The following is a 12,954-nucleotide window of genomic DNA, read 5'->3' as shown; positions in this document are numbered from 1 at the left end:
GGCAGCTGCAGCTCCAGTTCGACTCCTAGCCTCCTAGAAATTTTCATATGCCATAGGTACAGCCTTAAATAAATAAATAAATAAATAAATAAATAAAAAATAAAAAAAGGTTTAGGGCTAAAATGGCTTCTCTTACATCAAAAAAACCAGTATCTACTTCTCCCGTGGGGACCTCCTACCCTACCTGCTTACATTATTATTTTTAAAAATGTCCAGGAGTTACCCTTGTGGCTCAGAGGAAATGAATCCGAATAGTATCCAAGAGGATGCAGGTTTGATCCCTGGCCTTGCTCAGTGGGTTAAAGATCTGGTGTTGGTGCAAGCTGTGGTATAAGTCGCAAATCCTGCTCGGATCCTGTGTTGCTGTGGTTGTGGTGTAGGCGGGGGTTACAGCTACAATTCGACCCCTAGCCTGGGAACTTTCATATTCCTCAGATGTTGCCCTCAAATGGAAAAATTCAAATAAAATTTAAAAATTAAAATGTCTGATTAGTCGTGGACCGTGCTTTGCTAAATTAAAAGTAATAGAAATATCATTTGAGTTAGCAGGCATAAAATTATCATAAAAGTTTCTAAATATTGTTTTCTCAGTTTCTGTCCTACCTGTCACACTGTGGACCAGTAACAGTTTTCTGCAGGGCCCAAGTCTGAGGGCCATATTTTCAGTAGCAACACTGCTCTTAGCTCCAAGGAACTAAGATCAGTTTAGAGAATATAATGATCCCTCTCAAATCCAAACACTAAATCCCTGCAAAGTCCTAGCAGTCAACTACTTGAGTAATGCACTATGGAATGGGGCGGGGGGAGGGGGGGGCTGAGGGGAACTAAAAAGCTCAAAATTTTATTTTATTTTATTTTTTTGTCTTTTTGCTATTTCTTGGGCCGCTCCTGTGGCATATGGAGGTTCCCAGGCTAGGGGTCTAATCGGAGCTGTGGCCGCCAGCCTACACCAGAGCCACAGCAACGCAGGATCCGAGCCGTGTCTGCGACCTACACCACAGCTCACGGCAACGCCGGATCCTTAACCCACTGAGCAAGGGCAGGGACCGAACCCGCAACCTCATGGTTCCTAGTCGGATTCGTTAACCATTGCGCCACGATGGGAACTCCCAAAAAGCTCAAAATTTTAAGTCATTCACCCAAAATGCAGCTCCCTGGTTTCTTTTGCTTAGGTAACATTTACTCACTGTTGGCAGGAAGTTAAACTGTCTCATCTATAAAATGGGGGGAAAGTAAGACTTCTTAGGGTTTTTGTGAGATAAAGTCATATGTATAGTAGGTCAGTGTAATTATATTTGTGTTAGGTATTATTATTTCCCTCTTATCGATTTTGTTACATACCTGGCAAAGAGAACAAATAACTGACCAAATAATAAACAGAGTTTTAACTAAACAACTTCTTAGGCCATGCCCCTGTAAAATAATTTCAAATTCAGTTACAGATTTTTCATAGTTCCATGTCCTGCAGTGAGAAGTAATCTCCACAGGGTGGCAGAAAATCGTCTGAAATCGTATACAGTTATGTAATTTTGCAAGCTTTAGTTTTTCATTTCACTAACTTTATTATTTAATAAGTTTGGTCAGTGTTTGCTTTGGTTTTGTGTAAGCCATTTGACTGTTTGACTTTTTATCTCCATCTTATGAATTATATATTCTTATTGTTGAAACATTAGAAATTATATAGATATGGCAAAAAGGAAAGTATTAACACATTTATGTATATCCTTTCATATTTTTGTATACATATAACTATAAAAATAGGACATACTGGGAGTTCCCATTGTTACTCAGCACGTTAAGAATCTGCCTAGTATCCATGAGGACACAGGTTTGATCCCTAGCCTTGCTCAGTGGGTTAAGGATCTGGTGTTGCTGCAAGCTATGGTGTAAGTCACAAATCCAGCTGGGATCCTGTGTTGCTGTGGATCCTGTGTTGCTGTGGATCCTGTGTTGTAGTGTAGGCCGGCAGCTGCAGCTCCAATTCGACCCCTAGCCTGTGAGCTTCCATGTGCCGTGGGTGCAGCCCTAAAAAGAAAGAAAAGAAAGAAAGAGAGAAAAAATACACACACACACACACACACACACACACACACACACACATCCTGAGTTCCTTTTCAGGTCAATAACACCACTATCTTTACTACAGATAATTTAGGTACTAACAATTCCTTATTGAACTTTGAGGTTGCTCAATTTTTCTTTTGTTTTTTTTTTTTTTTTCTTATCTTTGTGTGTGTGCATGTGTCTTTTTAGGGCCACACCTTCAGCATAGGGAAGTTCCCAGGCAAGGGGCTGAATTGGAGCTATAATTGCTGGCCTACACCACAGCCACAGCAATGAGAGATCTGAGCTTCGTCTACAACCTACACCACAGCTCACAGCAATGCCAGATCCTCAACCCACATCTTCATGGATACCAGTCAGATTCTTAATCTACCGAGCCACAACAGGAACTCTGTTGCTCAATTTTTTTAATAGTTGAAGACAACACTGCATAGGATATGCAAAAGGTGAGGCACATAGGAAAAACTTATTTTCAAACAATATACTAGTTACATTTTCAAATACTACACTCAATATATTTTCCTCCAACTTTAGGTGAAATATTTTGAAGCAATGAGTCTAATCATTAATCTGAAAAAAGTGCAGTAAAAACATTGTTTTCCCTGTGTTTCCAAACTTTTTGGACAATATTTAAAGCTATTGTAATCAAGACAGTGTGGTACTGGTACCAAAACAGACATGTGGACCAGTAGAACAGAATAAAAAACCCAGAAATAAACTCAGACACCTATGGTGAATTAATTGATCTTTGACAATTTAGGCAAGAATATAAAATGGGAAAAAGACAGTCTCTTCAACAAGTGGTGCTGGGAAAAATGGACAGCTGCATGTAGTTCAATGAAACTAGAACACACCCTCATACCATGCACAAAAATAAATGCAAAATGGCCTAAACACTTAAACATAAGATAAGACACCACCCAACTCCTAGAAGAGAACACAGGCAAAACATTCTCTGACATCAACCATACAAATATTTTCCCAGTCTCCCAAGGCAATAGAATAACAACAAAAATAAACAAATGGGACCTAATCAAACAGACAAGGTTTTGCACAGCAAAGGAAATGATACAAAAAACAAAAAGACAGACTAAGGAATGGGAGAAAATAGTTGCAAATGATGGAACTGACAAGGGCTTAATCTCCAAAATATACAAACAACTCAACAGCAAAAAACAAACAAACACACAAACAAAAAACCAGTGGAAAAATGGACAGAAGACCTGACTAAACATTTCTCCAAAGAAGACATACAGACAGCCAATAGCCACATGAAAAAATGCTCAACATCACTCATTATTAGAGAAATGCAAATCAAAACTACAATGAGCTACCGCCTCACACCAGTCAATGGCTATCATTACTAAGTCTACAAATAACATGCTGGAGAGGGCTTGGAGAAAATGGAACCCTCCTACAATGCTGGTGGGAATATAAATTGGTACAACAACTATGGAAAACAGTATGGAGGTACCTCAGAAAACTAAATATAGAACTATCATATGATTCAGCATTCCCATTCCTAGGCATATATGCAGAAAAACTTTCATTCAGAAAGATACAAGCACCCCTATGTTCATGGCAGCACTATTCACAATAGCCAAAACATGGAAACAACTTAAATGTTCATCAGCAGAGGAATGAATTAAGATGTGGTACAAATAAACAATGGAATACTTCTCAGCCACACACGCACACAAAAAAACACAGCAAAACAAAATAATGCCATTTGCTGCAATATAGATGGAACTAGAGATTCTCATACCAAGTTAAATAAGTCAGAAGGAGAAACAAATACCATAGAATATACATGTCTGGAATCTAATATATGGCACAAATGAATGTTTCTATAGAAAAGAAACAAACTCATGCACTTGGAGAACAGACTTGTGGTTGCCAGGGGGGAGGAGGAGGGAGTGGGATGGACTGAGAGTTTGAGGTTAGTAGATGCAAACTATTGCATTTGGAATGGATAAGCAATGAGATCCTGCTGTATAGCATAGGGAACTATATCTAATCACGTGTAATAGAACATGATGGAGGATAATGTGAGAAAAAGAATGTGTATATATATATATATATATATTTATATATATATGTATAACTGAGTCACTTTGCTGTACATCAGCAATTGACAGAATATTGTTAATCAACTATAGTAAAAAAATAGAAAAAAATAATAATTCAGAGGTGCTGACTAAAGAATGTCACCACCTGTCTCTACAAGGATTGTAGCGATTAGCCACTGCAGCTGCTGACCTTTAACAGATCCTGAAAGGAGCTCAGGGTGGCGATCAGAAATGAGGCAGCCTGTGCTCTGGGAAAACTGGCAGAACTGTTCTTTAGATAGTTAGATAATTAGGAGAATTTTTTTTATGAACCTGGACTCCTGCATCTTCCCTTACTTAGAAAAGCACTGAAACCATTTGCTAAAATGTATATCTCTCATGACTAACAGTAACTTTCTCCTGAGATGGTTGGTTGCACAAACCCCCTTTGCTCAAGTCACATATATACTGACCTCCCCCTTTACCTCTTTGGAGCAGTTCCTCAGAGCTGTCTGAAAAACTGTCTCCCAGGATATAGCCCTCAGGAAATTACTGAATAAACACTGCTTGCAACTTTGAAATTGTGATTTATTCCTTCCTTCCTCACTTCATTTCTTCCTTCCTTTGTTTATTTAAACTTTATGGTCACACCCATGGCATGTGGAAATTCCCAGGCCAGGGACTGAATCTCATCCACAGCTGCAGCAGTGTTGGATAATTTAACACACTGTGCTGGGCTGAGGTCAAACTTGCACCTCTGCAGTGACCTGAGCTGCTGCAGTTGGATTTTTTTTTTCTTCTTTTTATGGCTGCACGTGCAGCACATGGAAATTTCCAGGTTAGGGGTTGAATTGGATCTGCAGCTGCTGGCCTACACCACAGCCACAGCAACACCAGATCTGAGCAACATCTGTAACCTACATCACAGCTTGTGGCAACAGCAGATCCTTAATCCACTGAGTGAGGCCCGGGATCAAACCTGCATCCTCATGGACACTATGTTGGGTTCTTAACCTGCTGAGCCACAATGGGAACTTTTGCAGTTAGATTCTTAACCCACTGTGCCATGGTAGAAACTCCCATTGTGAATTTTCTTAAGTCCACAAAGGAAAAAATTGTGGCTTCCAGACCTTAAGCACAAGGTTTCATTTGGGAAGTGATACCTTAGCTCAGAGTCACCATCAACCTTTTCTTTCACGGCTTTTCAATTTGGTGTTATCACCCTAAAATTATATAAGTAGTTATAGTGGTTTAGAGTTCATCTTTTTAAAAATATGGACATTGAAATGAAACAGAAATTTTTATTTATGCTTATAACATGAGGTAGGGAATCTGATTTCACTAAATTGAAAAAATATTTCACCTAACATCATTTATTGAATACTCAAGTAATTCTTTTTTTCTTTTTTCTTTTTTCTTTTTTTGTCTTTTTGCCTTTTCTAGGACTGCTCCCTCGGCATATGGTGGTTCCCAGGCTAGGGGTTGAATCAGAGCTGTAGCCGCTGGCCTAAGCCAGAGCCACAGCAACGCAGGATCCGAGCCGTGTCTGTTACCTACACCACAGCTCACGGCAACGCTGGATCCTTAACCCACTGAGCAAGGCCAGAGATTGAACCCAAAACCTCATGGTTCCTAGTTGGATTCGTTAACCACTGCGCCACCAAGGGAACTCCAAATACTCAAGTAATTCTTGAACTTGGCTAGGACTCAGTCAAGTGAAGCTTCTCCTATAGGAGTTCCCTGGTGGCCCAGCATGTTAATGATCTGGCGTTGTCACTGCTGTGGCTTGGATCACTGTTGTAGCACAGGTTCAACCCCTGGCTGGGGAACTGCTGTATGCTGCAGGTGTGCCTCCGCCACCCCTCCCTGCCTGCCCCCGCCAAAAGCAATATATTTTTAATTTTTTATTTAAATTGTTATTGAAATATAGTTGATTTACAATGTTGTGTTAGTTTCAGGAACACAGCATAGTGATTCAGTTATATATGTAACTATAAATATGTATAGTCAAAAAGTGATATTTATTCAAGCCAATATAATAAGCAACATGGAAAAGCAACCACTTTATAATTATGCTCCAAAGGAAGAGATTGAAACATGCCCTGCACGGTGGCAGCCTCATTAAGATAAGTCCTAAGAGAACAGCTTCAAGAAGGAAAACATTCATTTGAATATATGCTTTAGTATGTGTATTAAGGTTATTCATGTTGGGAGTTCCTGCTGTGGCCCAGCAGATTAAAGATCCACTGTTGCCATGGCTGTGGCATAGGTCATAGGTGCAGCCTGGGTTCATTATTTCTGGCTTGGGAACTTCCATATGCCATGGGTGGGGCCTGAAAAAAAGATTGTCCATGTTACTTTGTCATACTTCATACATCAAAACAAAAGCACTCAGTTAAATGTAACTTGAGGTGCTGTATCTGCTTCCCACCCCCACCCCAGCCTTGGACCAGAGGTTAATAAGAAGGTGATGAAAAAGACATTTGTGACAATGCAAAGAAAACGCACGTGTGAATTCAAATTTTGGAAGGCATAATGTACATTAAACAAAATCTTGAAGGCCGCTACACTCTTGACTGTATAATTTTATAGACAGGTTGTTATTCTTGCTTATAAGCATATAAATTCAGTGATGTTTGGCACCTCACTCATAATTTTTGAAAAAAATATGAAGTATCCTTTTTACATGGGCTGAAATTGTCTTTGCTGGGTTGAGCTTGAGGGTAAAAGCGGATACAATTATATATTCATTTAATTATTCATAACTTCAGTCTGAAATGAATGTGTATATATTTTTCACTTATTCACTTTATAAATTTCAAAACTAAACCCAGCAGCAGTTTTGTCTTTGGCATGGGGACAAGTTTCTTTTCCACAGTGAACCAGTAAAAGAAATTATTCAAGAGAATTTGTTTCTCTATTTTAGAAAATCCAAATTGGACTGCATACTTATATTACACATAGCTGTTACATGATGCTTCCACATTTCACAGCATAGGTATGGGGAAGCAGTCGTACACATTTCTGAGAAATACTTCCACATGCAGAGTTAGATAATGGTCATTTAATAGGAAAACCAGGCTTATTTACTGGAGAATTTTAGTATGTGAGATTTTAATGATTCAACTTACTCAGGAAAATAGCTAGGTTATGGGTTAAAGTCATGTGAGAATAAGCGTTCAGATCTGGACGTGGTCATTGTTTGCTGGGGACAATATGGGATGTGTGTTTCATCCAGCAGAAGTTAGGAAAAACCAGTACTACCTTAGGTTACTTATCAAAACTAACAGTGTGGGTCAATGAGGACCTGTTGTATAGCACAGGGAACTCTATCCAATATTCTGTGATAACCTATATGGGAAAATAATCTGAAAAAGAATGCACATGTGTAGGTATATAATTGAATCACTTTAGTTTTATAGTGGAAATTATCAAGACATTGTAAATCAACTATATTTATTTTATTTTATTTGTTTTTTTATCTTTTTAGGGCCACATCAGCAGCATATGCAGGTTCCCAGGCTAGGAGTCGAATTGGAGCTGTAGTCACCAGCCTACACCACAGCCACAGCAATGCTAGATCTGAGCCGCGTCTGCGATCTACACTACAGCTCATGGCAATGCAGATCCTTAACCCACTGAGAGAGGCCAGGGATCGAACCCACGTCCTCATGGATGCTAGTTGGGTTTGTTAACTGAAGAGCCATGATGGGAACTCCTAAATCAACTATAATTAAATAAAACTTTAAAAAAAATGGAAAAAAAAACTTGTAGTGTGAATAAAGCTTAGAGTCCACATTCAAGTCCTCTGTGAAGATGTTAATTCAGTGTCATAAAAGAAATGACAAATGTGAGTTTAAAATTATCTGAGGGTATATATTTTATAAAATAAAAGCACAAAATTTGGCAAAATCATAGCAACAAATAGATTGGAGATCATAGCTGTCATTTGGAAAGAAGATGATAAACAGATCCATCTACTCTGAATAGGGGTTGTTGCAAAAATAATCACTTCACCTATTAACAAATGCTCTTACAACAATATGAGACATAGTGTTACTATGCTTCGTTTCTTACTGAAGTAAGATTAATTTTTTGACATAAATCACAGCAATATCTTTTTGGATACACCTCCTAGAGTAATGAAAATAAAAACAAAAATAAACAAATGGAACCTAATTAAATTTAAAAGCTTGTGTACAGCAAAGGAAACCACTTTAAAAAATGAAAAAACCCACAGAATAGGAGAAAATCTTTGCAAACGAAGCAACTAACAAGGGTTTAATCTCCAAAATATACAAAGATCTCAAACAACTCTATATCAAAAGACGGACAATCCAGGAGTTCCCTTATGGCACATTAGGTTAAGGATCTGGCATTGTCACTACAGCGGCTCCAGTCACTGCTGTGGGACTGGTTCGATCCTTGGCCTAAAAACTTGCACATGACTCAGGTGTGGTTAAAAAAAGTTCCCAAACAAAACAAATAACCCTTAACCCACTGAGACCCATCAATAAATGGGCAGAAGTTCTAAATAGACATTTTTTCAAAGAAGACAGATGGCCAAAAAGTGCATGAAAAGATGCTCAACATTAGTAATTATTATAGAGATGCAAAATCAAAACTAGAATGATGGGGGGAGTTCCCATTGTGGCTCAGTGGAAACGAATCTGACTAGCATTCCTGAGGACACAGGTTCAATCCCTGGCCTTGCTCCCTGGGTTAAGGATCCAGCATTGCTGTGAGTTGTGGTGTAGGTTGCAAATGCAGCTTGGATCTGAAGTTGCTGTGGCTGTGGCGTAGGCCAGCAGCTATAGCTCCAATTCGACCCCTAGCCTGGGAACCTCCATATGCCATGGGTGCGGCCCTAAAAAAGATGAAAAAATAACTGCAATGAGGTATCACCTCATACCAGTTAGAATGGCAATCATCAAAAAGTCTACAAACAATAAGTGCTGGAGACAGTGTGGAGAAAAGGGAACCCTACTTCACTATTGGTAAGAATGTAAATTGGTATAGCCACTGTGGAGAAGAGTACGGAAGTTCCTTAAAAAACTAAATGTAGAACTACCATATGACCCATCAATCCCACTCCTGGGTACTTATCTGTAGAACAACATAATTCAAAAAGATACATGCCCCCCAATGTTCACTGTAGCACTATTTATGATAGCCAAGACAAGGAAGCAATCTAAATGTCCATCAACAGAGGAATAAAGAAGATATACATACATATAATGGAATACTACTCAGCCATAAAAGAGAACAAAATAATGCCATCTGCAGCAACATGGATGGACATAGAGATTGTCATACTAAGTAAATTAAGTCAGACAGAGAAAGACAAATGTCACATGATCTCACGTTAAAAATGATTAAAAAAAAACTTATTTACAAAACAGAAAGAGATTCCCAGATTTTGCAATCAAATTTACGGTCACCAAAGGGGAAATGCAGTGGGGAGGGATAAATTAGGAGTTGGAGATTAATATATACACACTTGGCCTCCCTCAATGGGTCAGGGATCTGGCATTGTAATGAGCTGTGGTATAGGTCATAGACATGGCTCGGATCCTGCATTGCTGTCACCGTGGTGTAGGCTGGCAGCTGCAGCTCCAGTTTGATCCCTAGACTGGGAACACCCATATGCTACAGGTGCGGCTCTTAAAAAAAAAAAAAAAAAAGAAAAAAAAAGAAGAACATTATACAAAAAAAGAAAGCTTTCTAGCTTCAGGTATTTATGGAACAGGGAAGATGAAATGACAGAAGGTTAGAAATTATCTTTAAAAGATGTTTAATCTCTAAAATTCTAGAGTACTATCTCTTCAGCAGATTACCCATTGATATGATGAACTTTACATATATATGTGCATGTGTAATTTATATATACACGTGTGTGTGTGTGTGTGTGTGTGTGTGTGTGTGTAGCTATTTCACTGGCAATGACCTTACCCAGGCAGTCAGACACCATTTACAAGAATTGTATCTAATATGCCTTGTGTGTAGTTTGGGATATGAGAGAGTATGGGGGGGAATTTGAATCAATAAGGTAACTATTCCCTGAAATTGCATTATTAGTCTTTCCTTGACTGGCTTATGATACTGATTCACCTTAGAATGCAATGGGGGCGGGCAATTATTGTTCATAGAATGGCTTAACACTTAAACCTTAAGATATAATGGAGAGCTAGTCCTGGATTGGGATTAGCAGAGGCATTTTAATCCTTACTACAGTCTCTGTGACCCTGAGCGAGTTACCTATGTCCTCCAGAACTTCAGCTTCCTTGTCAGTAATTTATGAAGTACCAAAGACCCATTTCACCTAATTTAGCATTTTGTATGAAGCTGAGTTTATCACTTCATTGAATTTTAGGAATTCACTAAATTGTTTTAAGTGGATGTTCAAGTACAAATCTCTGAAAATGGGATGTCTTACATGTTATCATCTATCTTTTCAAAAAATGGCATAAAAAAAGAAAATCCAAATACATACATAAAATCCATGCCAGGGGATAGGAAGGATACTTTAAAGAATCTGAATATTGACCAGGGATATTGGTATTTAGAGTTTGCAGGTTTGCACAGTACAGTAGATAGAGCCTTGGACTCAGAATCAGCAAATTTTCTTTAAAATTCTAATTTGATGATTGAATTTGTAAGCCCCTCAACCCTTGCCTTGCCACATGCCTTCACTAAGAGTAGGAAACAAGCAACAGCAAATGAAACAGATGGCAATCTCAGGGAATCTTAGAAATTGCCTTGAACTGATTATTTTTGTTTAAGGTCCATTCTGAAAATGAGGATTTCCTTAAAGTTGAGCTTATAAGAATGCCTCTTCTTACAACAGTTTTCACTTCAGTTCTTTCTGTGACTTGGAGGTACAGAGGACACATGCTGAAATGAAATCTCTTGAAACATTTCTCTCTCTTTTTCTTTCTTTCTTTCTTTTTTCTTTTTTTCTTTTTTTTTTGCTTTTTTAGAGCTGTATCCTAGGCATATGGACTTGGGGTCAAATTGGAGCCACAGCTGCCAGCCTACACCACAGCCAAAGCAACGCTGGATCTGAGCCACATCTGTGACCTACACCACAGCTCACCGCAAAGCCGGATCCCCGACCTACTGAGCGCAGCCAGGGATCAAACCTGCATCCTCATGGATACTAGTAGGATTAGTTTCCACTGTGCCATGATGGGAACTCCCTTGTTTCTCTTTTTAATTGTAATAATTCTTTTTGTCTTTTGACAACTAAAAAAATCACTCTCTAGCAAATGCATTTCTTGGTGTAGGTATCTATTTCAAAAATATTAATAAAAGTGCATATGTTTTAAGGTTGTTATAGCTAGTATGTTTTCTAAAGGTGTCACTAGGGCCTTCTAAATAACGAATCTTTTGTTAAATTAATAAATCTATCCAAAAATAAGCTTCTCATTTCAACCTATTTTAGAGAAAAAAAAAAAAAAACCCTCACAGGTTGAGGTCTTCATGGCCTATCTTCCCCCATGTGCTCATAAATTGGTTTGGTGTTTAATTTTTGATCTAGGAAAGAATAATTCATTTTTATCTTCATTTAATTTTAATAGTCAAGGAGTAGTCTATAGAGATTGAATAAATTTAATCCTTCCGCAATTAGTGTCAAATTAATTCATTCTGGATGTGGATAACTAAAGAAATACAGACCCTCCCACACACTGACAGAAACCTTTATCAGGTTTAATGTTTTATGTAAATGATCCTACTTGAAAGGAAGCTCGTCTTGTTTCTCCCTCCTCCCTTTCTCTCCTTGTTAATTGTTTGTTTTAAACTAAACTTTCTCTAGGCATTCTTTGAGAACTGTCGATCAACTGTGTGATTACAAAGACAACATCCTGGCACTGATTTGGGTCCTTAGGGTAGAGAAATTAAATTTTCTCCCCCAATAAAATTCACAGCAACATAACTTACAAGGGGTGCTCCAGCACGGACGGTATGGTCAGACCTCATGAGGACCATCTGGCTACATCCTGTGTGCAGCAAGCAGGCAGGATTATTGGTAAAGAACCACTAGTTTCATACAACACATCCATATGGCTCATCCCAGGCTTGTCACCTAGCGATGACTGTCTAACTGGGAATGTTGTCCCTCCTATTAAGAAGCCCAGAAACAAAAAGCTACCAAGTAGGTCAACATCCAAAACGTTTAAAATACCTTTCTTCTTTCTTTCCTTCAAAATGAACAGTTGGGGGTTATACAGCTGATGCCAATATAGGTTTTATAATTAACCATCTTAACAGATACAGAGTATAACAATCTAATACACTTCTTTAAATTTCTTGTACAGCTATAAAGGCATAGTGGCAATTGCTAAACATGACTCATCAAGTTTTTTAAAAAAAGATAATTTAGTTATCTCTTGTCAAGTCACTATTTAATGTTACTTTCTATACTTGCTGTGATAAGCATTAAAATCTGTATATTGGTCGATAAATCATTGTTTAGGAGTGTCTAAAGGGTTCAGCAAATGGTATGAAATTGCCATAGTGTAATAAATGGTTATTTGATAATGAATGAAATTGTTTGAAAATACTGTTAAAATGTCAAGTTTAAACATATAGATCATTACTCAAAAGGAAGGCAAACATGGAAACCACAGTGACATCATAAATATACTGCAATAAACACATTTATTTATACTGGGCAAGTAGTAGGTACTTTGTATAAATGTGTACAAATTGATATATGAAGTTAATTTCAATCTGTAAAAGTAATTGCATTGGTTTAACTTATTTAACTCTCCTTACAATAATATTTATTGCAGAAAAAGAAGGTAAAGAAATAAATGATGATAAATAGATAAAATACATA

Source organism: Sus scrofa, chromosome 1 (genome assembly GCF_054392235.1).
Source record: "Sus scrofa isolate SSC_HxYL_T2T_F1_AM1 chromosome 1, Sscrofa_HxYL_maternal_Yorkshire_Landrace_v2.0, whole genome shotgun sequence".
In the NCBI taxonomy this organism is placed as follows: Eukaryota; Metazoa; Chordata; class Mammalia; order Artiodactyla; family Suidae; genus Sus; species Sus scrofa.
Note: the sequence above shows the minus strand (reverse complement) of the source record.